This window comes from Corvus cornix, chromosome 9 (assembly GCF_000738735.6).
Source record: "Corvus cornix cornix isolate S_Up_H32 chromosome 9, ASM73873v5, whole genome shotgun sequence".
In the NCBI taxonomy this organism is placed as follows: domain Eukaryota; kingdom Metazoa; phylum Chordata; class Aves; order Passeriformes; family Corvidae; genus Corvus; species Corvus cornix.
In genome coordinates, this window is record NC_046339.1 from 3,186,047 (window position 1) to 3,211,731 (window position 25,685).

At 42.1% G+C, this 25,685-nt stretch overlaps 1 long non-coding RNA gene across 1 annotated transcript; it reads right to left on the reverse strand.

Annotated features, from left to right (window-relative positions):
• Positions 1-4,836: 4,836 nt before the first annotated feature.
• LOC104688061 lies at positions 4,837-24,725 on the reverse strand. Its single transcript, XR_751628.4, has 3 exons — positions 24,675-24,725; positions 9,886-10,050; positions 4,837-5,477 (listed from the first exon to the last, which is right to left on the reverse strand). It is a non-coding gene; the product is annotated as an uncharacterized LOC104688061 (long non-coding RNA).
• Positions 24,726-25,685: the final 960 nt, after the last annotated feature.

The following is a 25,685-nucleotide window of genomic DNA, read 5'->3' on the forward strand; positions in this document are numbered from 1 at the left end:
TGGTGTTTTCCTGTTCTCTCCTGAGGGAGAGATCAGTAGAAATGGGGTGGTGGTGAGCAGGGAACACCATCTAGCTGAGGAAATTTGTGTCTGAGAGAGACAACTTTATACCCATTAAAAGCATAAGAGGCAGCAGAAAATACAGAAAAGGGCAGACACAAAGCTAAGGCATTAAAAGCAAAGAACAGCTTGTCTCCATCCAGACCCAGGACGCTTTTAAATCGTCTTTTACCTGAATTCTCCAATCAGATATCTGGGTGATTAAAGAGGCACCTGGAGGGTAAAGTTTCCTATTAACTAACAAACTTAGTCATAAGTGATGCACACTTGGACACACCAAAAAAAAAAAAGAAAAATCCTGATCTCAACACAATATTTACCAATAGAAGATGAAGTCTTTAGGATGAATTCGGATAAATAACTCGTCCCCTTCCAAAAATTCCATGATCTTGCTGACAGCTCAGAGATCATATATCTGTTTTATCCTCTGTAACAAAGGTCAGTACCAGATCTTCTTTATCCAGTGCTACCCAAAAGGCCAACAATTCCCTCTGCAGGAACTTCCCACTCTCTCATTTTCCCATAAAATTACTGCATTATTTAGGCCAGGCTATGAAACCTCTTTTATTCCTGAAACCTTCTCCATCCTCATGGTAATAAACCAAGAATTTTGACATCAATTTTATCATTCTCCATTGAGCTGGCACCCCCAGGATGCTGCAATTCCCATACTGGGAATGCACTTTGGTGAACTTCCTATAATGAAAACTTCATTAGAAAATTTAGACTTCAATTAAAATGTGAAACAGCCAGAGTTAAAATACCATTTGTGGTGGAACTGTTCTGCTAAATGCAAGATTCCAAGGCACTAAACAGAATGGTTCTAGTTATTATGTCGAGTTTCAGCTGTTTTTCTGATCAGTACTAAATGCCATTTGAAACAAAAAATCCCCATATATTTGGTGCAATATCAAGCTGATACATTAGTTGATTATTATTTTCTTGTTACAATTTTTAAGGAGTCCTAAAGATTTATGTGAGTTATTATTTATAAAATCTAAAAATTTATTATGATTTATGTAACTCGTGTTTTGTGCTGACAGCAATTTTACATTGCACTTTCTCACTTCTGTGATTTGCTTAATTTGGTTCTATATTTGCAAGTCCTAGAACATAACTTGCCCTGATTAAAAAAGGAAGAGAATCCTCCCCTCAAACCCAGTTTTAATTTCTCGAATTGTGCTCTGATTACCCTTTTAGTGAGAATTTTACTGACAAATTTCTGCCAGAATGTTTTTTCTCATGTTCCCACACCAAGACAACTTTTAACTTACAGTAAAGGCAATTTGAATTCAAAACATTGAGATAATCAAAAGAACGAGGCTATTGGGGTGTATGAAATAATTCAATGTCATCAGTTTTATACCGGGTTTCATTTGCTGAAGCTGCAAATATTCAAAACAGGTGAACAAATAATTTATGGGCCATTTGGGCTGGTGCTCCTCTGCAGCTCTGCCCCAGGGGAGCACCAGAGGCATTTTGCCTGGAGCTCCACAGGTACAGACAGGAGCATACAAATTGTTCCTCATTCTTGAGACTGTGCACAGAGAACAAGATAACCTGGTGTACCAGTTTGAAAACAAACCAGTGAGAGGCACCAAGTCAGAATAACAATTTAATAGGGATACCAAAAAAATAAAGGCAGAAAACACTGGTTCAAAGTGACAGAGTCAGGATACAACCTGACACCCTGTTAGTCAGGGTGGTGGTAGCAGCCCCATAAGATGGTGGCTGCAGTCCTCCTGAAGTGGTGGATGTGGTTCTGTTGGAGCGGTGATCCTGTAGAAAGGGTCTGCTCTTCTCAGAAGGTCCAGTGGTGGCTATGCAGCTCCTGTGCTCTGGGAATGCACTGGAAAGGGTGTCTGTGGTGTTGGGAATCTCAGATTATATCCAGGATGGAATGCTTGGTTCCTCCCTCTGGGTGGAGCATCTCACAGTGGGATGATGAGTGATGAAGCCAGGCTGGTGATGGGCTCATTAACAGAAGATAGTCCGGAGGGAGTTATCTGTGAGTCATGGCAGGACAATGATGGGCCATTAACAGCAAGATAGTCCAGCGGGAGGAGGCAAGGAAACACTGCCCCACCTGGTTCCAGCAGCTCATGAGGATGGTAATAGAATACACCACAGCCCAGGACACCTGGGAAAACTCCAGCTGCTCAGACAGGAAAGTTTGTAGAGTGAGATGCATTCCTGTCCACTGCTGTCCATCCATATTCAGGGAGTTTTATGTGTGTTCAGTCCAAGAAGAAAGAGTGACTCCGGACAAGAGCTACCTCGAGGATTTCCTTTCAGCATTGTTTGCCTCAGGATTTCTTGAGGAGGGAAAACTTTTTGCATTGCCATGGCACAGAAGGTCCAACAAAATTCCATTATCCCCAAGTTTTTGCCACTAATTGTGTCAGGACCACTGATTGCCACAATCTGCTTCCTACCTCCTCACACTATCTATGCCCACCCAGACTACAGGGTTCATCTGCTCTACAGCCTGTTGAAAGATATTTAGTCCCATTAGTTTGGAAGGAAAATGGCAAATATTTCAACAGATGGTAATGGGGTTTAATGGTGTGGCTGGGGACTTCTACCCCATCAATGACGAAACACTTCAGAAATGTTGCTGCAATTTCTTTCAACACCATTAGGAGCTGCATTAAGGCAGTTGTGTGAACACAGAGCTGAAGATGTGCACAATAGTTCTCTTTAATATGAAAAGCAAAGAGATTTTTTAAAAGCTTTGCAAAACTTTCACTGAAATATTTCTGATTACCCTAATACAACATATGGGATGGTTCTCAGCTTTTCCCTCGTACCTCAAGCTTCTTTAAATCTCTTTATAAAAATCTTCTCAACATCTTATTTTTCACCCAGAAACTTGATCCCATTTCTGATGTAAAAACATAAATTGAGATCAATGAAACTTCCAAATCTCTGATTTTAATATATATTAAGCCACTACACCACAGACTCAATTTATTGCACAAAAATAAATAGATCAGTCTGCATTCTACCTTAATTTCACAGTTTGTAAAGTATATTCCCTAAATCAACTGCAAGACGTGAGGCATTGTTATTTGCTTACCTTCTTCTTGTTCTACCTTAAACTCTTAATTAAGAAAAAAAATTAAATTAAATCTGGTTCAGGACCAATTATCCTGCATGACATTCTAATTTTCCACACTTTACTTTTTCCTCCCCTAAGGCTGGACACAAGAAGCAACTCCACAGCTGGGGAAGGTTGGAGACAACTCCTACAGAGCCCAGCAGTGCCAGTCTGGGTGCTGGCCAGGGACACCATCAGCCACGAGCCAGCAGCTCCTCCCCAGTGCCCCAAGGAACAGGAACCAGCACCAAACCTGATCCCCTTCAGCAGCACCCCAGAACCTGGCCCCTGCATTAACCCCAAAAGGATCAGCTTTTAAAAGAACAGATGGCACGGAATCATGGAATGGTTTGGGTTGGAATGAGCCATTAAAGCTCATCCAGCCCAACCCCGTCAGGCTGCAGCAAACACACGCTGAGTTCTCACACACAGGATGTAGCTGTTATGGGTTTTCCAGACTCTTTTTCCTGAGCTCGGTGCAGAAGTGATGGCAGTGCAGCTGTCCCACCACCAAACCACCCTCTAGGCACGAAAACTGCCCTCAGCAGACTCCTGCAGTCACACGTAGGGTCAGTCCCAGTTTTGGGGGAACAGATCACCAAAGGCTCTGGAAAACCAGGGCTGTCAGAGGGACAACCCCACATAATTAAAAGCAGAAGTCATTACCTCTCTGATGGCTGTACAACAACTCATGTGAAACCAGCTTATGGTCCACGTGGAGCTCCTCAGGACCAGGACAGCTCCAGCCCATTGTCACTGCAGGGACAAAACTCTCCCCTCACTGCTCTCACCTTGTTGCTCTTGCTAGAATTAAAAACACCTCAAGAAATTTTTAAAATTATTATTATTTCGTTGTAGTGACTACTTATGTCAGCAAGTGATAGCACACAGGGGACAGGGTTGCAAAACCAGGACTTTGTTTGTTGTTGTTATTCTCCACACTCCTGGGCCAAACTTTCTGCCAATTTAGCAGTAAACAACGTGGAGAAATGTAAAGGTATTACATTGCAGACACTCAAAACCAAAGCTGCTTTCATGTAAACTCCTGGGCATAAGCACATAATCTGCAGTCCTCAGAGAAGGCCTAAGAAACCAGAGTGACTCAGAAATATTGTTCTTCTTAAGTGTCACAGCAGGTAGATAAGAAGAAAAATCGTAGTATCACTTGATTTTTGAAGGAGAGGATTCTGCCCCTGTGCCCCTGTGCTCAGGTGAGACCCCACCTGCAGAGCTGCCCCAGCCCCAGGACCCAGCATGGGGAGGATCTGGAGCTGCTGGAGAGAGCCCAGAGGAGGCACCAGGATGAGCAGAGGGATGGAGCAGCTCTGCTGGGAGGAAAGGCTGGGAGAATTGGGATTGTCCACCATGGGGAAGAAAAAGCTTAGGGGTGACCTCGTTGTGGCCTTCCAGTGCCTGAAGCGGCCAACAGGAAAGATGGAGAGAGACAATTTACAAGGGCCTGGAGGTTCAGGACAAGGGGGAATTACTTCCACTGCCAGAGGCAGGGTTACATGGGATATTGGGAAGGAATTCCTCCCTGTGAGGGTGGGCAGGCCCTGGCACAGGGTGCCCAGAGAAGCTGTGGCTGCCCCTGGATCCCTGGAAGTGCCCAAGGCCAGGCTGGACATTGGGGCTTGGAGCAACCTGGGACAGTGGAAGGTGTCCCTGCCCATGGCAGGGGTGGCACTGGATGAGCTTTAATATCCCCTCCAACCCAAACCAGTCTGTACCCCTCTGGTTTTGAATTCTTAGCTCTACAGCATCCTGCTATGCTCAGCCACTGGACATTTTTATCCCTTCTTTATCAGAGCACAAGCTGAGCGTTGTGGGGCACACACTGGGAGGGGCAGGACGGACATCTCAAGCTCTCTCCCACTCCTATTATTATTTTATTATCATTCACAAGCCTCAAGGGTTTGATAAAAATAAAAGACCAATTTAACTTTCAGGAAGATAAAATTACGATTATTTCTTTCTTTCGCTTTGTGTACCAGCCACTTTCCTAAAATGATGGGAGAAGATGCACCTTCCAGCAAACCTACCATAGGTTCTCCTACACCATCCTCAAAGCTTTAAGTTTTCAATAACTTTTAAATATGGAAGCAGAATGACAGACTTCAAACCAACCAAACACACAAAAGTAATCAACATTTAACTGGGTATGCTGACCACACGGAGGAGAATCCATTTTGTCCGTGTTTTTCCCCTGGAAGCACTGGAGCCAGCCGTGTGGCAGCAATATTCCAGATGGCTGTGGAAAGGCCTCCATCTTTTGCAGCAGAACGTTGCTGTGATCCAAGCAGACACACATGTCTTCCTGCAGTGACACATCCCACAGAACGGAAGAAGAAGAAAAGCAAATCTCATTTACAAAGAAGCCTCAGCTTAGGATGCAATTTGAAAGATTAGAATGAGGAAACATGTAATCGACAAGACTGGTAATTAGAAATGATTTATTGCCTTCCCTTGTTAAGCCTATTATTAAGACAGAATATTTTCCTACTCCTACTGCTCCTAACGTATATAAAACCTCAATTATTTACATCCTTTGTTCTTTACAAAAACTGCAGGACAACTGTTTTAATAACTTCCACTTAACTGAGAATCAAAGCACTGTTAGCTGCATTTGCTCACTAAAAATCTTTAATGAAGCCAGCAAGTCCAAGGAATTTGAAAAACTCAACTTTATTCCCCAGTGAAAAGCAATCAGCTGCTCTCTCTGTGTCTGCATTTTCTGTGCTACCAAAGAAAAGTGTTTCCCAAAATGACTGTGCATCTCAGCACGCTTTGCCTGCAAAGCTTAATTTTTCCTGACGCTTGTCCCAGGGTAAATTTTTCAAAAGAGGTTGCCTTAATTTTTTAAAATGACTTTTAATGATACTCATCTTTCAAAAGGCTGGATTTTAAATATACTGATTTTTTGGTGTCACTTGGATAAATTCATGAAAGGACACAGGCCACAGGACTTTAAAAAAAAAAGAAAAAAAATCAAACCCAACCAGAACCAAACACCACAATTTTCTATCCTTGACTCACCACACAGCTGAGGCCCCCTGTGTAAAGACCTCATAACACCCTCATAAATTAGGATTTTTTTTTCCTCAGCTAGCAAAAAAAAAAAAAAAGGAAAAGCTGGGGGAGAAAATATCACTTCCATTTCTTTGGCTGTTCAGCAGTTTGGTTAGACAGAGGCACAGGAATATCTACCTCCAGCTCCCTACCCAAAACTGATTCAAGTCTATATCATTGATTTTAGACAGGTCCCAAGGAGCTGAAGCTTGTTCTGGTGTAAGAGCAGATGTCAAAGCTAAGCAATTTTCCAAGAAATGATTAAATGTTCAATAGGTTAAAATCAGAGAGCAGACACAAGCAGAATTCTCCAGCACAACTTCCATGATACTTTTATAAGTGGTGACACTGACACTAAAAGCCAGTGCATGAAATATTAAATGCTTACCTGAAAACACACCTCTCCCACAGCCCCTAAGATTTCCTATGAAATTCCTGGGACTGAATTCAGCACTGATTCCCTGCAGCTTGTGTCAGCACAACTTCACTGATTCCAAGTGAACCCAGCTCAGAGCTATTTTTTCCAGCCGGAGTCCCCTGACAGCTCCATCAGCACAATAGCAGGTATTTTCCACTTCTGCACAGTGGAACTTTTCTACTTTCTGAACAGCAGCCTCACAGTCCTGCCAGCTCCTTGAAATACAAACTGTGGGCTGCAACACACCCAAAGCTGTGCCCAGGATCTGCCCCGTAACTGAGGTGTTTGCCTTAAATCAGCTGAACAATAAGTCCTGCCTGTTATTGACTTGCCAGCCCTTTCTGCTTAAATTTCCCTCTGCTCCCAGTTCATTGGACTGCAGTGAGTGGCTGCAATAAAAAAGTGCTGGCAGTGAAAGCACCAATACCACCTTTGAACACATTTTGTTTGCTTAGAAAAACTGGTGTGGACAGAAAAGAACAAATCACCCCTTAGGACAACATCAAAGAGCAGGAAGTTCAAAAGCTCATCATTTTTTCAATCATGCAGCCATTCTAATTAAAACATTACTGCCTCTGCCTACAGACCCTGGATCTCTGGTCTTGCTTCTGGAGGTGTATGATGTTTATCCTACATTTATGATTATCATACATAACATATATGTTAATCATCCTTTAATTCCATCTCTTCCCAATGGCCCCAAACTCCCGCCTCATGACCCACAACTCCACCAGCTGCTGCGAGGCCACTTCCCCACCTCCCACAATGAATCTTCTCACCTTTCCCACTAACAAACATCCCTACAGCAATCACAGAAACATCAAGGATGAACCAATTCCATCAGCAGCAAGTGGGGTTAGCACGAGACAGCACCACATGAACTGTCCCTTTCTATGGAGTTTCCATCAATTACCAGGGTTGGAAAACCCACTCAGGTGTAAAAAATTCCCTCCATCCTTCTTGGCATTAGAGAGTTCCCAAAGAGAGTTGTAGAAACATGAACTGCAGTAAATCTGCTCCTCACCATCTGTATCTCATGATATACACAAATGATCCCAGGAGGATCAAAACCAGTAAGGAATTTCTTAATTTAAAACCTTCTTGTTATTCCTCACCTGAACACAAACCCTTTCTGTGCAGCCTTTTCCACATTGACGATTTGATGACGCACTCAAGATTTGGCAAGAAAACACCCAATAATATTTAAACAATGTTTAAACTAGTACCTACTAAAATTAAGAAGTAAACATTTCAGTTCTACTCTACCCCACAGGCAAATGTATATTTTCATAGATAAGCCAATTATTTTAAATTTGCAGATATAAAAGCATTCTACAAATCATACCTCTGTACCCAGCAATTAATTCTAGGTACTATCTCTGTGCTCGTGCACTACAATTATACACTAATAAAAGATAATCATCCCAGTTTCAAGTGTCAGAAGGTTACATTTCTCTTTTCCAACCTAAAATATGCTTTGTTTTTAAATCTAAATCTCTCAATGGCCTTTAAGATGATCTAAACTCATTTCTGGTGGCTCCTGGGCTAATAATTTTGTTCTGCAGCAGTGTTGGAATAGAAGCACATGTATTTTTCTGTCCCACGCAGGCTTACATTTTTCTGGTTTTTGTAAAATACCCTTCTATGGCTTTTAGATTTCACAGTGCAGAGGTGAGAGAGATGCTGGCCTGAATTATTGATCACTGAGGGTTAATCAATATGAAAGTTTTAGGTTTATAAAGCACATAGGAAGAACAGGATTCACAAGTGGACTTGTGTGTGTCTCAAGCCAGTAAAACTCTAACTAGGATTTCTCACAAGACTTTTATGAGATTAGGTGACAAAAAGATCTAGAATAGTTTAATATTATTAGACATAGAAATATGAAATATTAGTAATGCTTTCTGCAAGCTGTTACCATATGATACTGCAGATTGAATCTATGCAAAGCCAAAAAAAGGATATTATACCAATATCTGCCAGTGTGATTTACCTAATTGTGATCAGTGAGCACGATGGTGAGAAAGGATGAGGCATTAAAAGATTTGTGTCAATAATTAATGCACTCATTAGACAAAGTAACTCGAATTTACACATATTTTCTTGGGAACTTTTATAACAGTATCAATATCCCATTTGCCAGTCCTCGGGAGCAGCCAGGCTTAGGGTCTGGCAGCAGAGCACAGCTGCTTTACAAGTGGAGCTCTTGGGTTTGGAAAAGGTTCTGCCCAAGGCTCGAGGTCTTTAGAGGGAGTTTGAGTGCATTCACCCTCTGCACAAGTGCTTGCCCCAGTCCCACTCTGGATAAAGTGCCCCAGACAAATGCAGTTTAGCAGCACACCCTGTGCTGGATAATGAAGCAATTTCTGCTGTTTGAGAACCACCTCCCAGCACTGGCAGCTCCCAGCCATCACTGTCAAGCTGCCTCTTCCCCTGGGTGGAGGGTCGGTGGTGGTTCAGCACAGATTCCCCTTTTCCTGACAAATGACAACTGCTCAAGCTGTGATGTTCTCCTGCTCATTTTCCTTTATAGGTGGCTCTATTCCCAGCGCTCTAATGTGATTCAGCCTCATAGCCAGGCTGCTTATATTTCTCCTGGAGATTGCAATTATATTTCTAAATGATTCTTTGTGTTGCTGCGAGAATCAAACAAAAGGGGGGAAAAAAAAGTTAAAGTTTCAATGAAGGAAATTTCCATAATATGTGGTGGCTGTCACAATCTTGCTGATAGAAATAATTACTCCTCCTGATGTAACTACACTGAACCACCGAGAAATGGGGATAAAAACTGTTACCCATCTGTGCAAAGCACTTTCATACATGCATATGAAAGAAGAGCTAAATACAGAGATTAGAATACTCTGGGATTGCAGCAGGACACAGATCCCAAGGTGACAGGCACTTCTTACCTCAGGCCCTGAGAGGAGGGAGGAATTACCTCTCTTTTTAACAGCTACAAAGGATCCGTGGTGATTTGGGATAACTTTGTGCTTGGCCTCCATGTGATCCACTAGATTATGCATGCAAATCCTCAGTTTTGGCTGATAAACTGGAAGTATCAAGAAACAAAAGCACATTCTGCTGTAGCACGAGCTAATGATATTTTTCTGAGCGAGAGAAACCCACATTCTCTGCAGACAGCACACATTGTTTACAGATAAACCACTGAGAGTGGTGAACAGGAGAACAAATCAAAAATGAAAGACCATTTCTGGGGGTGCTGGGGTTCTGCTCTTACCCACACACCAGCCAGAGGACAGTTCAATCGACCACCAGGCGCATCTCTCTGATCACTTCAGGATATGACTTGTACAGCCCAGAGAATTCAGCGTGGTTGGAAGCACCTGGGCACTGCTGGATTTGCTGTCTCAGGCACTTGTAAAGGTTTCAACAGCAAACCTGCCTGAAAGCAAAGCAAATAAGCAATGAGGCAACAGCTCCTACAGAACTCCTGAGCAAAGCTAAATGTGGGAAATGAGCTAAAAGTTAACTCAGAAAGTGTGGCTATGTCTCCGTGGGCATGCAAGGGGTGCCATACAGACATCACAGCTGGAAAGCAGTGCAAAAATGTGAGTAGGGAGATAGTGATTGTTGAATTAGAGAATCAAAGAGTGGTTTGGGTTGGAAGGGATCTTAAAAATCCTCTGCTTGCAATCCTGCTGCCATGGGCAGGGACACCTCCCACTAGGCCAGGCTGCAGATCTGTTCTGTTGTTACGACCTAAGCCAAGACCCAGGGTAAAACTACTCTGTAACAGTATTGCCAAATTAGAAAGTGTACCCAGAGTTAGAAAAATTCCACATTGACAACTCCACAAAGCTACAGGCAGTCCATTGTGGAAACTCCTGCACCAACCTCTCTGAGAAAAAATTACCTTCCCTGCCCGGTGGCAACCAGAATCCATTAACACAGCCCAAAGCCACCGGATAGTCCAGCCCTTCTCAGGAGCCACAGACTCCTCACACCACGCCTGGCCCCCTCCACAGCCACACCAGCATAGACAGTCCTCCAAATACCTTTCAGCAGGAGAGAAAGTCAAACAACAAACTGGATTGCCTCGGGGTGGAATCGCACCTGCAGCCCAGAGCAACTGGAGCCCATGAGCGCAATAAACTTCATCCAAAGGCAGAGCTGCTCAAACCCTCCCTGCAGCAAACTCAGCACAGCTGAGCTCATAGCTCCAGGGCTGCCATCTCCAGACACCCACTCTGACTCATGGGGGGCTTTGCTGGGGCTGACTGCAGGAAATTTATCATTTTTGGGAAAGTCCCTAAAAACCAGCTCAGTGCACAATGCCATCAGGATGGTCAGAATGAACAAAAGTGTGACCAGAACACCCAGAGTCCTAAACCCAGTAATTCTTGTTCCTACACATCCTCCTCTTCCTTAAAAACCCCGTGGAAATCCAGGTTTAAAACATCGCAGACTCATAATGACTCTCTACAGAGCTACTGAGAGTTACCCAGGCTTTTCTCAGCACAGGAGAAGACCTCAAGCATCTGTGCAAGGAGTTTTGCCAGCAAAGATTTTATCCTGTCACTGAACCCTCACCAGCCCCTTAACAGCTGTCAGGGAGATGAGACCATGGGTCCTGTTGGGTTTTCTGCAGGAGTTAAAACATCCCAAGTACCCAATGCAGCACTCGAACCATCCTCATCCTCCTTGAAGCTGAATATTCAAGTTTAGGGAGCCAAAACCAGCAGTTATTCTTAAGCCTTTTCAAATAATAAACATTTAAATTAATCCTCAATGTATATTTTTTTGTTTACTTCAGTAGATTTCATGGGTCTGTGTTTTCTTACCTGTGACATTAAATATTTTCATTCTAAAATATGCACAAATCACTTTTCAGTCTTCCGGGTTCATCCCTTTAACTTAGAATTGAAGAATTTAAGTGAAAATTGTCCAATTAATAAAATTGCTGTAAAGAAACAATGCTACTACTAATAATAATAGTAGTTTGAAACATGCCTCAAACTGGAACTACTCCTCTTAACCACTAAGTCAAATATTCTTGTATTAGATAAAATTAATGACCAGAATCATCAACCTTTGGAATTATTTTGGAAATTCTGAATGAGAGAGCTTTGAGAAAGCAGAACCCTCTCTGGAGTTATCCCACCTGAGAGGAGATGAGGAAACAGCAATAATTTATCCAAGTCTTTACACAGTAGCTATGGGTTTGGATAAACAGAGACTGAATTAAAATAAATCTGCGTCTCCAGCAGATGCAACTTAAGGAGAGGTTGTGATTCAGAAATAATCCCTTAAAATTTCCTATAAATTGGAATATAAAGAAAAGCTGCAAAGTAACCTCCCCAGCTGATAGGTTAACTGTAAGAGTGGATTTTTTTCTCCCGTGGTGGACTAAAAATTCAACCCCACTCTGCTCTCAAAAGTGGGAATTGTGCACAACAAAAGAAGGAATGTCATTACGTGGCCTGCACCCTTCCCCAGTGATCAGATTCACACATGGAGGCTTCTCCAGTGGGTTTTAATCCCATCACAGTCAACACAAGAGCAGGAGAAAAGGATGATTTCATTGACCCGTTGGCCACTTCGGGACATCCCTCTGGGTTTTCCTTTCCCAGGGCAGTCCGGGGATTCTGTAGGGCCATTCCTGAGCATGATCTAGCAGGAAGGCTCCCAGTTCCACAGCTCTGAGCTGCTCAGGTTCCACCTCAGCCCTGTAACTTGGAGGATGCTGCCACCAAGAGTTTTGAAGCCATAAGTGGCACGGTGACAGCTGTTGTCAGTGAGGACAATGAAAATTGGCAGATTTAGCCAAGTATGAAGCATGACAAATTGCAGGAAAGCGAAAGGAAGGCAGTGCCTCACTCAATTGAGGAGTCAGATGACATTTGCAGGGAAGCTTGTGGGAATTCTCCAGACAGTCTACAAGATGTGCTAAATGTTATTTGCATTAGAACAAATCATAAGGTATCGACTGCAAAATCATTTCCCTTTAATGAAGACTCGGAGGGAAATAAATATCAGAGTCAATTAGAAGACTGAAACTACAAATATGTTGTGCTTTACATATCTCTGAAGCATGAAGGAGCCAATAAAGTGCATTTAATAAACATGAACAGCAAAATCGCTGCAGCTCGTGGGGCTGACAGCATTGCTGAGCTCATGCCATGCTGAGGAGGCTTCCCCTCCTCTCCTTCCATCCACACGAGTGGTACATTTTCCAAAAACACGTTATTCTGTGTGAAAAGAGAGATCCCACACATATCTGTTGTTTCTTACCACTGAAGTGGAATTGTCACTTCATCTCTTCTCACAAAACAACCCAACTGCACTGCATCAGTGCCTCACAAAATCACAGCTCAAACCACGACCAACACTTGCTCAGTATCAACAGGAGGGGTCGTTTTTTGTTTCTGACAGATTTGGGGGGTTCTTTTACTGAATCGCTTTTGTTTTGTCTGTTGATCACATTTTCTCCTTTCACAATATTTGGTTTCAGCTGCTTTGGAATCTGAGTGTAATTCTGGTTTTTTCATTGCACTGTTGTCAGATGACAAGCAAGAAAAAATACAACAAACATTTTTAAGTGCTACCTGTTAGCCTAAAGGAACGCTGCAAACTGATGTTGAAGAAGGATTAATTTTCCTCCAAAATACTTTTAGTAATACTTAAACAGTGCATTTCACAGGCCTAACAGAAACCAGAATGCATCTGAATTTCAGCTTGCATTTTAAAGGCAGCACAATCAGTAACAATGTTATGCTGTTTCTTCATGATTTACTAAAAGGCGCTATCTAAAAATTACCTTTTTCCCTTATCAATGTGACTGTCATGTAACTCACCTGGAGATAACCAAGAGGAACAGCATGGACCACCCACAGACATCCCTTATCTCTCACGTTGGAGCTGTTCAGATAAGCCCAAGGAGTGACAAGATATTCCAGAGGCGTCTGGATGCAATCCTGTGCCATGTGCTTGAGCAGGGAGGGGGGTGGGACCAGATGAGCCCCTTGGTCCCTTCCAGCCTGACCTGTTCTGTGACCGTGTGACAACTCTGCTGCATTCTGTCCCGTTCCTTGGCCCCTCCGTGGCAAGAAGTGACAATTACAGCACACAAAGTGACATTTTTAATTAGATACCATGCTTTTCTGAGCCAAGCAAGTGACCCAGAACACCTCAGTGATGAGCATGACATTTTATTGCAACCTGAAGCTGGGTGAAAAACATGAGTCTTAATTTAAATGCCTCTTTTTTCCCATTAGGTAAATTCTCATGCACTTAGCTCTGAGAGATGGAGGGTACACAAAGGGAAAAACAGATTGGGGTTTTCTTCTTTCTACTTCATATCTTATAATAAAATAATTTAAAGTTATTAAAGGCCAATTCCAGCACTTCTTTCCTCACAAATTTCCCACCATCCAGTTCAGTCACAGCAGCTTCATCCTGCTGAACAGGATGTTTTATTCCAGTACTTCAGAGGAAGGAGTTTGAGCTACTTTATTAAACCCTCAAATACTTCCACATTCCTTTGGTAGAGAAGAAAAATAACAACAGAGGCCACTGGATTGCAGCAGAATTAAAGTAACCCTGGTGTGAGCTGGGTGTCAGGGAAGGTGATAACACACCACCCCCTGAACATTCCTTCCCCATCACCCCTGGTCACACAGACACAACTCCAGACCTCAAACACGCCAGAGAAGCTGGATCCAAACAAGGGAGGAGGAGAAAAGCTTGGAATCAGGACTATAAATGTCATATATATTGTAATTCTCTGCTTTAGAATCTCACTTAAAATAGAAGCTCAGCACAACCAAACTCAGATGGTTTCATATCCAATGTCTGTAATTGCTGTGGATGGAGGGAGGAACCGTCTCAGGCTGGACAGACGAGAAAATCACTGGGAAAGATCCTTCCTTAGAAGTTTTCAACAACCTAACAGAGTCTGGGAACCTGCTGTGGACACTAAATATGCATTAGGAATACTGGAGAAGATTGTTATGAAAGCAACCCACACAACAGGCTGTGTTTGCAGCAAAAAAAAAAAAAAAAAACACTAAATGTTTAACAAATTTTTATCCACCTTTCTACTCCTCACATATGAATACTGCTGTTCCCTCCAGAGATTTAGGCATCTGCAAGCTCTGCTGTACATGAGGGGAAAAAATAGAGCAAGACAGTCAATATTTTTGATAAGAGAGAGTTAAAAGGGAAATCTGAAATCCCTAATGTTGTCCTCCATGTCTAAAAGGAATACTTTTATCTTCCTAGAAAGATTACAACAACAAAAAGAAAATATTCTCAGTCCCGATTTCTCAGGACTTTCAAAGATAAGGTGGTGAAAAATAAACTTTTGGTAAGATGCAGGAAAAAAGTCTTTGCTGTGTGTCTAAACTCATCTGCAGCTCAGCAGCTGCTGGAAAAAACTCAAGGTTTCAATTAATTATTTGTTCCTTATTGAGATAAGAATGAGCTGCAAACTCTGCCTGAGTTACTAAAACCTTGGTAAAATCTCTCTGTTCAGTGCTGCCAGCCTGGAAGTGACAGTGGGGAGAAACCTGAGCATCCTCTGCTGAATGAATCCTTCACAGGGAGAGAGGAACAAGATCCTTCTGTGCCTCATCAGTCCCTGCTCTCAAGGACAAGCTTTGCCATCTTTGATCACTGAATATTTTCTAGGGATTTCTCTTCCCCAGTTTTCTCTCTCCCTTATACTGAATTCCCAGGCAAAGCAATGGAAACCAGGGTAATTGGAGCTTGAGCACTGGAGTTTAAACCAAGCAGATGGCTGTGAAAGAACAATTACACCTTCCCATGGAATAAAAGCACAACAGAGTGTTTGGCCTCTCAATTCAAATGTGGACCAGAGTTTTCTTGAGGAAAAAGTGTAATTCTCGAAAACAAAATACTCTTAAAACTCACTTTTTCCTTCTGCCCCTTCTTTTGCTTGACTAATGTGGGTACATTCTGAAAGTTCTTGTATTATCTTCCCCATCCCTGGAAGTGTCCAAGGCCAGGTTGGACAGGGCTTGGAGCAAACAGGGATAGTGGAAGGTGTCCCTGCCCTTGGCACAGGTGGAACTGGATGATTTTTAAATTCCCTTCCAACCCAAACCTTTCCGTGATTCTATCAGACATCCTTCCCTCTTTGATTAAAATACCACAAAGAAACATTCCTCCCAAAGGAAAAAAATAAGGAATAGAAAAACAAAACAAAACCAAACAAACAAAAAAACAAAACACCAACCAAAAGCAACCACCCAGGAAAAGAAGATCTGAACTTCTTCCCATGTAGATCCTGTGGATGGCTTTTCTCCTCTCACGCTCCAGCTCCTGCAGCTGTGCTGCCCTTTGCAGGGTCACACCGAGCAGCACAACCTGCCTGGGTGTGGCAAATCAAACCCAGCATTCCAGCGAGGAGCTGGAAGGAATTAAGGAGCGTTTTGCCTTCAGGAACTGCAGCAGACCCAAATTCCCTGGAACTCCGTGCACTTCCCACAAGGTGGCCCTTTGGTTTGCTTCCCATCTTGGAACCCCTGCCAGACTAAAAACTGGTGGTTGCTCAGCTTTCACACTGCAGTTCAGCCGAATTTAAGGCTTGTCTTTTCTTTTTGTGGCAGGAAAACAAAAGGGACAACACGTGGGAGAATTCTCTGTATTATCACAAGTGTGCTGGGTGCTGGTTTTGGGGGCACTGTGCTCAGTGGAGGTGGTGTTCCTCCCTCAAAGCAAGAACCCTAAATTCTGTAGGGGCAGAAATTCCTGGTTTAATGGCTTTAAGGTCATTGAATGGAATCATACAGGCTGACAATCACTCTAAAAGTTCATTTTTCCATGTGGGAGGGGGAGGGAGGACCACAAGCACCCAGGTCCAGCTGGGGATTTTTAAACTCAGCTGCAGTTTTATTTAAAGTAACATCAAAAAGTAAAACTATTAAAGCATAAAAACCCCAGTATCGAGTTGTTTTCCAGTACAATCACAGCCATGCACACAAAGAGTCACTCCAAGGCCAAAATACAACAAAAATTTTCCTCAACCTCATCGTGTCCTCTCAGTTTAGAAATTCCCTCTCATTTTAACACCCTCATCTATTCTACCTCCTTTTCTTAGACAAAGTTTCAATTATACAAAAATTTAGCAATGATCTTCCCGTGCCCCAAAATTCCTGAGGAATAAATTTAAGCTCTCACAGACCTACGACACCAATCGCTCAATCTGGGTCTTGGAACTTCTGAACTGCCGGAGAATTCCCACACACCTGCAGCTTCATCCAAAGAAAGAAGCCAGGCACATTCCTAGCAATAAATTTTGCATTATTACCACTAAATGCCTTTGAACACTGAGCAGCAGAACAGCACCTTGAAAAGGGATGTGAAACTACCAACCCACAAACACTGGAATGTCACAAACATGAAAAGAAAAATGGAATGAATACACAAAATCTGCTGTAAATCTGAGGGGGGGGGGGGAAAAACCCACAGACTTTGAAATAATTCTAATATTCCTTTTCAAGAATTTGAATTGATGGAATTGAGGCCAAAAAAAAAAAGATAGAATTGAAGTCAAACTTCAATTTTACAGTCTTGATATGTTGCAATTTCTCCTGAAGTTTTCAAGGCAAGAACTTCCATTTTTTTTAACTAAAAACAATCTCATCTGTCAACTGCACAAAATATTTTTTCAAGATGGTTGACTGGAGAAACAAATCAGAATAAAGTGGCTGTCATCAGCAAATCAGCTTTGACAGAGCAGCACATATCACTAATATTCATGGGAAATACCTGTTAAATTCCCTTCTCTCAGAAACTGCTTTCCTCACAGAAGAAAAGTGGCCAAGGCAAGAGAAGTAATTGATGTATTATCCACTATTATCTTTCATTATTTTCATCCTTGCTTAACATGCCTCTCCTTGTTGCTGTTCACAGTGGTTCAATCCACACACAAATCATCTCTGCCTTCCCCAAGACACCGATCCTGAGAAAAACAGGATCTTCCAAGCAGAATATCAGGGAGAAAAATCTCAATAACCCTGACTGCTTGGAGCATGGTAGCTCTGCAAATAAGACGTTACCAGCCAGATTTCTGCTGGTTTGCACAATTCTGAGATAAATGTAAAATATATTTATTGATTCTGCAGTTGGCGAGTCAAAGTCGCTGTTCCAACCGAAGAGGCTTGAAGAAAAATAGAATAACAAAGAAAAATACAGCAGATATTTATATTTACTTACATTTCTGAGCGTCAGCATTACAGACACAGGACACTGCTGATTGACTTTTAATTGCACCTTATTAAAAACCTTCCCACTGACATAAATATCCCTGAGAATGAAGCTGTGTAACACCCACAGCAGCACAGCTCTGCCGTGGTCTGGTGACACCACAGAAGTCGACAGTTCTACAGAGAAAGGCTCCAGCACAGCCAAAAGCACAAGTTTAAAACACAAAAAGAACCTGTCATTTCATCAGTTCAGAGTCTATAGGCTTATAGAACATAATTTAACTTTTCTCATTAAAAAATCTGCAAGCTTTTTTGCTTTTAGCATCTAAAAATCTCACTATACCACTTCAGTAAACTTTAATTAATAGAAAAAAAGAAAAAAGCTTGAATATCGCCTCTATACATTAAAAGCAAATATGAACTTTCTGTTCAGAGGTGTCTTATTTTAGATGAAGGAAAAGAAAAACCCAGCTCCTCAGCTCCCAAACAACACCAAACCCACACTGACAGGCCTGGATGTTCCATTGGGAAAAAAACAGGAAAGGATTTCATCCTCCCACAGCACTGTGATTCCCCCAGATGCCAACATCATGCACTCATCTTGCACACAGGAACCACCATAAAAAAATAAATCAATCAAAGAAAAAAGCCTGTTCCTCAGTGAAATACTGGTCAGCCCACCAGAACCTGAACTTTTAAGACCTCTCAGTACAGATAGGAACCTATTTTGATATTTCAACTTTCTGCTCCTCAATTGCACTTGAAATTCCCATGAGGTGTTTCAGTAAATTTTAAAAAAATAATAAATTAAGAAGTAGAGATAAACAACTCAATATCAGCTGTTTCCCTTCAGAGATCCAAATCTCTACAGGTATTCAAAAGTTGTAGCCTCGGAAGGAATAGAGACAAATCCATCTCCGAAACGCTGCCCTTTAGATTTGTAGCCTTCAACACATTTCATATTCTGAAACTACTTAACTTGATAATCTAATATTGTAACTCTCAGAGCTTCTCCCTGGTAAGGAATTTTGATTTCACAAATGCTGGACTCTGACACTGCAGAGCAAAATCAAGAAATCAGAAGCAGCTGATTGGAAAGAGAAAAACCAACATGATATTTGTGTGAAATACTAAGATTGAGGCAATAACTTAAATTTGCATTTCTACCAAACTCTGATATGGAATTAAAAACCAATCAGATCAATCCCACTGAAGCTGTCTCAAGTATTCAAAATTATTTGTCTAAGCAACGGAGCCCATTTTTATATTTAGAAAATGCCTCAGTCGAGTCTGTGCCCCGTGGCTTTGTACTATTCAAATTACTGAGTAATTCAGCCAATGATGCCATCATTCATTTGTCTGCCACAAATTCAGTGCATGCAGAGCCCAAAATACAGCAGTTCCAGAGTTTTTAAGGTGCTGGTGTGTTTAACATTGCAGGATCTCTTACAGGAATCAGGTACAGAGGATCATTGAATGTTTCTTCCTTTTGAAGCAAACAATATTCCATATATGCAGACTGTTGCTTGTAGTGTGCCACAAAATAATCAAATATACATAAGTTGAAATTTCTTGGGGGTTTTTTTCTGGTTTTAAAACTCAGCACTTTTTTTTTTCTGCACCTTGGAATTGTGCTTAGCAAAGTTCCTGGCTGAGCAGGAAACTGAAATAGAATTTTATTCTGTACCAAACAGATTTTACATTCAATTTCCTTTTCTTATTCCAACACCAAATAATTGCCTGTGCATGCAGAAGAGCAGTTGCTATTTAAAAGCTTGTGGAGAGCTCAGTTCCTGGTTTGTTGAGCTGCCTGAGGCCACTGGCTAAGAAGATCTGAGGAGTTTTGAATGACTCCATCATTTCTTTTATGTGCCCAGAACAAACCCTCTGGTCTCCTCCGTGATGGTGATGGGGTTTGTCTATAATTCCCAATTATCATTAATTATTTACAAGCACAGCACCATGGGGTGGTTTAGGTTGGAAGAGACCTTAAAGCTCATCCAATCCCACCCCTGCCATGGGCAGGGACACCTTCCACTATCCCAGGCTGCTCCAAGCCCCGTCCAACCTGGCCTTGGACATTCCAGGGATGGAGCAGCCACAGCTGCTCTGGGTAAATCACTCAATATTTCATCCTGCAGCATCTCCAGAGAACAGGAGCTGCAGCCAAGATGCAAAGACAGAAGGCTCAGCTGGGCTGGGTTTCCTTCCCAGGAGCTGCTGTGGGGCTGTGTTGTAGATTTGTGCTGGAGCAGTGTTGATGACACTGATTTTATTACTGCTGAGCAGTGCTTGCACAGCATCAAGGCCTTTTCTGCACACAGCAAGAAGAACACATCTTTGGTGGATTTAAAAGCATATTTTTCTGATGTTGGGGAAAGTATCTGGTAGTGGTCATCAGTGGATTTATCATAATCTTTTGCAGAGGTGTTGAAAATCCCAGCAAAAGTTACATTCTTTAACATCTCCAGTGGTTAATTCAGCCCTTTTTCATTGGTTTGATGACATGGAACTCACCACAGGTTACCAGACCTCAGAAACAGCCAAGGTAAAGGAATGGTTCTCTTCTTGCCATTGTTTAAAAACATATTCTAACCAAGCATCTTCTATTTTCATGAGATGTGTTCAACATAGACAAATTCATTATCTTCCCTACATGTACTAAACTTCACTTCTTTCACCAAAGATTAAAATCAGGCATCAGCAAAAGAGCGTCTGCTTTTTACCCTCATCACTGAAGTCCCTAATCTCACATAATCAGTCCCAAAAAAGGTGTAGGAACAGAGACAAATTCCTAAGTTTACTTTTAGGTTTCCTGCAACATCAATCCAGTGGTTTGTGTCACACAGAAATATTCAGCCATTCAGCCATATTCAGAAATAATACAGCCATTTCTTACTCTTTTGGAATTCTGATCTACAGGAGAACTGTCTGGGGCCAGGTTCAGCACTCAGGTGTAAATTGGGTTTTTTTGCTGGGCTGATCTTGCCCTCTGCTCCTGAGGCTCAGGCAAATGCTGTGAATAATCCATTCACTAATGACAAAATTCAGGTTCCAGCTCAGTGCAGCCTGGGTGCACTGACTGTGCTCAGCTTGCTTTGAGGTCCAGCACTCCTGCAAAACATGCACACTCTCCATCTCTCAGAATAACAAAACCACCAGCAAGCTGAATAGCTTTCATTAAAAGAAACTTGAATAAAAAGACTTTGTTCTGAATGGAGGCACTGCTCTCCTGTGGGCTTGTTTTCGTGCCTTTTTTTTCCATTTAAAGAGAATTCACAATGCTCCCATTTTCTATTTCTTCCTGCAAAACAGATTCCCGAAAAGTGAGCAACTGAAATAAAAATTAATTAAACATTGGACTAAAGTGAGATTATCAAGGTTTATAAATTCCTTCCTTTGGGATAGAGGCTCCTGTTCAAAAATATTTAAAGAAAAAAAACACTCTAACTACACAGTTTCTGTATTAAGCTACTTACCAAAAGCTTTTCAGAGAGGAAAATGATAATGTTAAATGAAACTCGTGGGTATAGTTCATTCATTTTATGGAAAATTGAGAATAAAGAGCAGCAGCTGGGTCATGTAGAAGGGTCTTTGTGTTGTCTGTGATTCACCAAATGGAATGATTTGGATTATTTTGGGGGAAAAGAGCAAGATCTTGCATGTTGGAGTTGTTCATCCCTATTTTTCTCATTTTTACTCTCAGAGGCATCATCCACGCACAAGCTACAAGATAAAAGCACCAACTGGGATCACCAAGCCTCCAGTGGAGCACAGGCCACGGGATTTCCCTGAACTAATTTTAAAATCCTCAGAAACTCAATTTGCCTGAATTTATTTTCATGGACTTTGACAAATGCAAGCAGCAAGTTATTGATTGAGAAATACTAATTATTATAACAGAAGGGGGGGGGGGGAAACTGGTGCAAGGTGCTTTGCTGGTTTGTAAAGATTCCAATCAAAGCTCAGGTGGGATTTGGGTACAAATTCCCATAGAATGGCACGGCACACATTAAATTTTTGTCTCTGTCAGTGGTGTGATAGAACAGAAGAGCTCTGAAAATGCAGTCCAACTGTGAAGATTTCAAACCACAAGAAATGGCAGCAAGATTTTATTTTAAGTACCACCAAACCCAGAGCCTTGCAATGTACTAAAAGTTCATCCTACTGCCACATATCAAACCCGAGTGTCAGGATTTGCCAAGGAGGCAGTGCAGTTGGAATTACTGAGTGAAAGTGTTCTCAGACTCTCACTGAAAGTATCCTCAGACACTCCAGCTCCTCAACTGCTGCGAGACTCAGGCTCTTGCTATTTTATCTGTGCACTTTGAAAGTCAGAACTCGGCTTAAAAAGGCACCAGGATGTGAGATCCTGCAACCCATTGGCAATCAAATGCCTGGAAGTGTAGCAGTCAGCACAGTGCAAGACAGAAATTGGGCTGGAGCTGGAGTGAAGGCAAGTGCCACGAACTCCTGAGCTGAGGAAAGTTCTTGTCACTGTAATTGAAAGCAACGTGGGTCATAGAATAAACCAGGAAAACCAGGACCTGAGTGTTGGGAGGTGGGTGCCAGGAAGAAGGCAGGCTTCTAAAATTGGGTCTGAACAAGAGCATTGCACCTCCTCATCTCCCACAAAGTTTAACTCCTGGTCCTTCTCCAAAGCCATGACAAAGGTCCACTGAGCAGATACAACACAAAAATCAACAACAGAATTGTCTTGGGGTGACCTTATGATGTGTATCCCATATCGCTGCCCATGCCCAGAAATTAATTCCTGTGCCTTTCTATGCCTCTAAACTGAGCCTGAGAGAGGGAAGGAAAAAACTGAGCAAATTTAACTCCATGTCTTGTGCTGAGCTCCCGGTGAATAAAAGCTCCATGACTTCCTTCCACATCAATGGCAAGGCTCTGGCTGAATTTTGTGGGAGCAAAACCAGCCCTGGAAAGAATCCAAAGCTCTGTGGCCCCTTTATTTTATCACCTGCCCTACACCTGCTGGGAGTGAGCAGCAGCCAGCGCCTGCCTGAGGATTTGTTTGCCAATGCTTCTTTGATAAATAACAAAGATAACAGTCCCCTCTGTCAGATCCACACAGTCAACAGTTTAGATGGAGAAACTGGTCCCTGCCTTGGTGCTGAAACACCTGGAGAAGCTGCCAGCCCATTTCCCTTCACCATGCATGATCCTGTTGGTTTTTCAGGCTCCACTGAAATATTCTCAACTCTGAACCACTGGTGAAAGCCAAATGCCAAAAAGTGATCTGCTTTATTTCCTGGGGAGAAAAAAACCTGCCAGGTCTGAGAAGCACAAAACAGCCCTAGGACTTAAGCACTCAACCAGTGCACCCTGCCCAAAATATCCCCTCCTTCAGAACTCCCTCAGTACTTGGCACTGCAGTGAATTCTCTCAAGATGGGCACATCCCTGTCATGTGTCCCTGTCATGTCACATTAAACAATTTGGATCTGGGTGTGCCTAAGCCAGTCCTCTCCTTCCCTCCTCTTCCCAATTCTCTGTCTCATCTCCATATTCCAGCCCATGTCTGGTTCAGATCTCCTTGTCCAGCTCTGTCCCTTACACCCAGCTCCAATTCCCATCTCATGCCGTGATCTACTCCCATCTCCCTTTACCAAAATTTTGATAGAACTGCCAAAAAAAAAGGGGGTTAGCTTTACTAAATTGTTTTGCTATGACCATAATGGTTAATTCTGTTCTTAATCCCATTCTGAAAACAACACAAACATTCCCTTTTTTTGATTTTATCCTGGAGACCACTCCTTTGTGACAAATTTATAAAAAAAGGAAACATCAGAAACAAACAATTCAGGGCAACACTTTTTAACTTAGGTTGAAAGAATCCACACATCCATGGATATAAATATTTCCTGTTTGTCAAGTAGGAAATTCTTCAATGATTTTTTTTCTTTCTTTGCATTTTGACTTAAGTGAAACCCAGATACCTATACTATATTTATGTATATATATATATATATAAAATCTTACTTTTTTTTTATTATGACACAGAATGTACATTGCTAACTATTTAAATCTATGATCTCCCAGCCCCTGCAAAGCTGCTTCATCCTCATTATTCCAGATTGAGGTCTCCAGGCCCTATTCCTCCACCTAATTCCATCAGAATTTAGCTTGGCTCTCCAAATGTAGAACCCAATTGTTCTGTGTCTCCTTTCTGAGTAACACAGATCAAATGAAGGCAATCTGAGTTGGAAGACTGTCACACCAAGTGAAATCTGAATAATCTGGCAACATCTAAAAATGAGCTGGCAGTTCATTGAAAAGCCTCAGAATATCTCACATTATGTAACTGGAACAGACTTTCAAATCCAAGCTCCACGCCAACCTCTGACCTCAGAGTGCATTTTAAGGGCTCTGAAGCCGCATTTTGCATTGATCCTTTGCTTCTCAATCTCGTCCCACACTCTGCTCCCCCTACTCAAGTCAATAAAATTTTGCTTTTTATCATCTCTGACCTCCTTTGCCAGAACAGCCTTTTTAATCTTTTTGTTAAGACATGGCCAGTAATCTCTCTTGCTGCCATGTAACTTTCATGTGGATTGAACTGGATTCACTCCTGAAGAAAAAAAAAAACACAACTGAAGGAATAAGAGCCAAGATTCAGATGGAGAAAAAAGCTTACAAACCTTTTTATATTTGAACAGATGTCTCTCTTTCTTTTGTAGGTACAGGAATGATTAGAATTGATCAAGAACTTCACAGTAAAGTTTTAAGAAACCCAAATTTTAAAACAAAACATTCAGAAACTTGTATGTTGAAAATACCATAATCCAAAGCTATTTCTCCCCCCTTTCACACATTACCTGATATTAAGGATTTTCTTTCTTAATCTGCTTGTAGTGGCACATGGAGGGGTCTCAGCACATCCACCTGTAAATACAGAGGGGTTTGTGAAATAGCTGAAGTGCCTATTTTGAGCATGGCCATTTAGCAGATCACAGAGCTACACACAAGGACATACAGCTGGTTAAAAAGGAACAAAAGTATCCCATTCTCATGTCAAACCATTGCTCTGGTACATCCTCTGACCACTAAGAAAATTTTCCTACCATGTAAAATGTCTCTGGTGCAGTTAGAGTTCAGTGCCTCTCGCCCAGTCTGCCCTGAAAGGAAACCCAGAAGATTCTGCAACAACCTTTTACATATCTGAGGGTCACTGACATGTCTTCCCTCCGTGCTCTCTTTGTAGAACCATTGCATTTGTGCAATATGCAGTTCTGCTATCATGAGAGATATTGGCTCAGAGTAAGATGCACAGCCCTTCTCATATTTTCCCCCAAAATTCTGTTTAATATACAGGCTGAGTGTCTCTGATGTTGAGCAGATGGATCCTCTTTGTCCTTGTTGTGGTTCTTGCCTCTGGGCCCTGCCCATGCCATCAGTACAGGAGGAAGCTGCCTCCTGCCCCACCCCGCGATGAGATCGACTCCTAAGCCATTCCATTAATTTCATTAAGTTCTGAGTTATGACTCAGCCAGGCCCTACCAGCAATTTCAGAAAACACATCACAGGATATCATTTTTACTGCCTGAAGTACATCACTATTTTAATCTGGAGTTGTAATTGACTCCACTTTTAAAGGAGGTGATAAAACGCTCAGGGAGTTGTTGTGCTACCTCCAGATAAGCAACCCTGGTAATATATAAGGGAGATAGCTGGGCCAATGGCTGGGGGAATGATTACAGACACATTAGAATGATCCTTTGCCACACTGATCTGTAATTTTATTTTATGCTATCTATTCATCTCTGAACTCTATGTTTGGAATCATCTCCGAGGGGCTCGTGCCCCTGGCGATCCCTGTTCCCACTTCC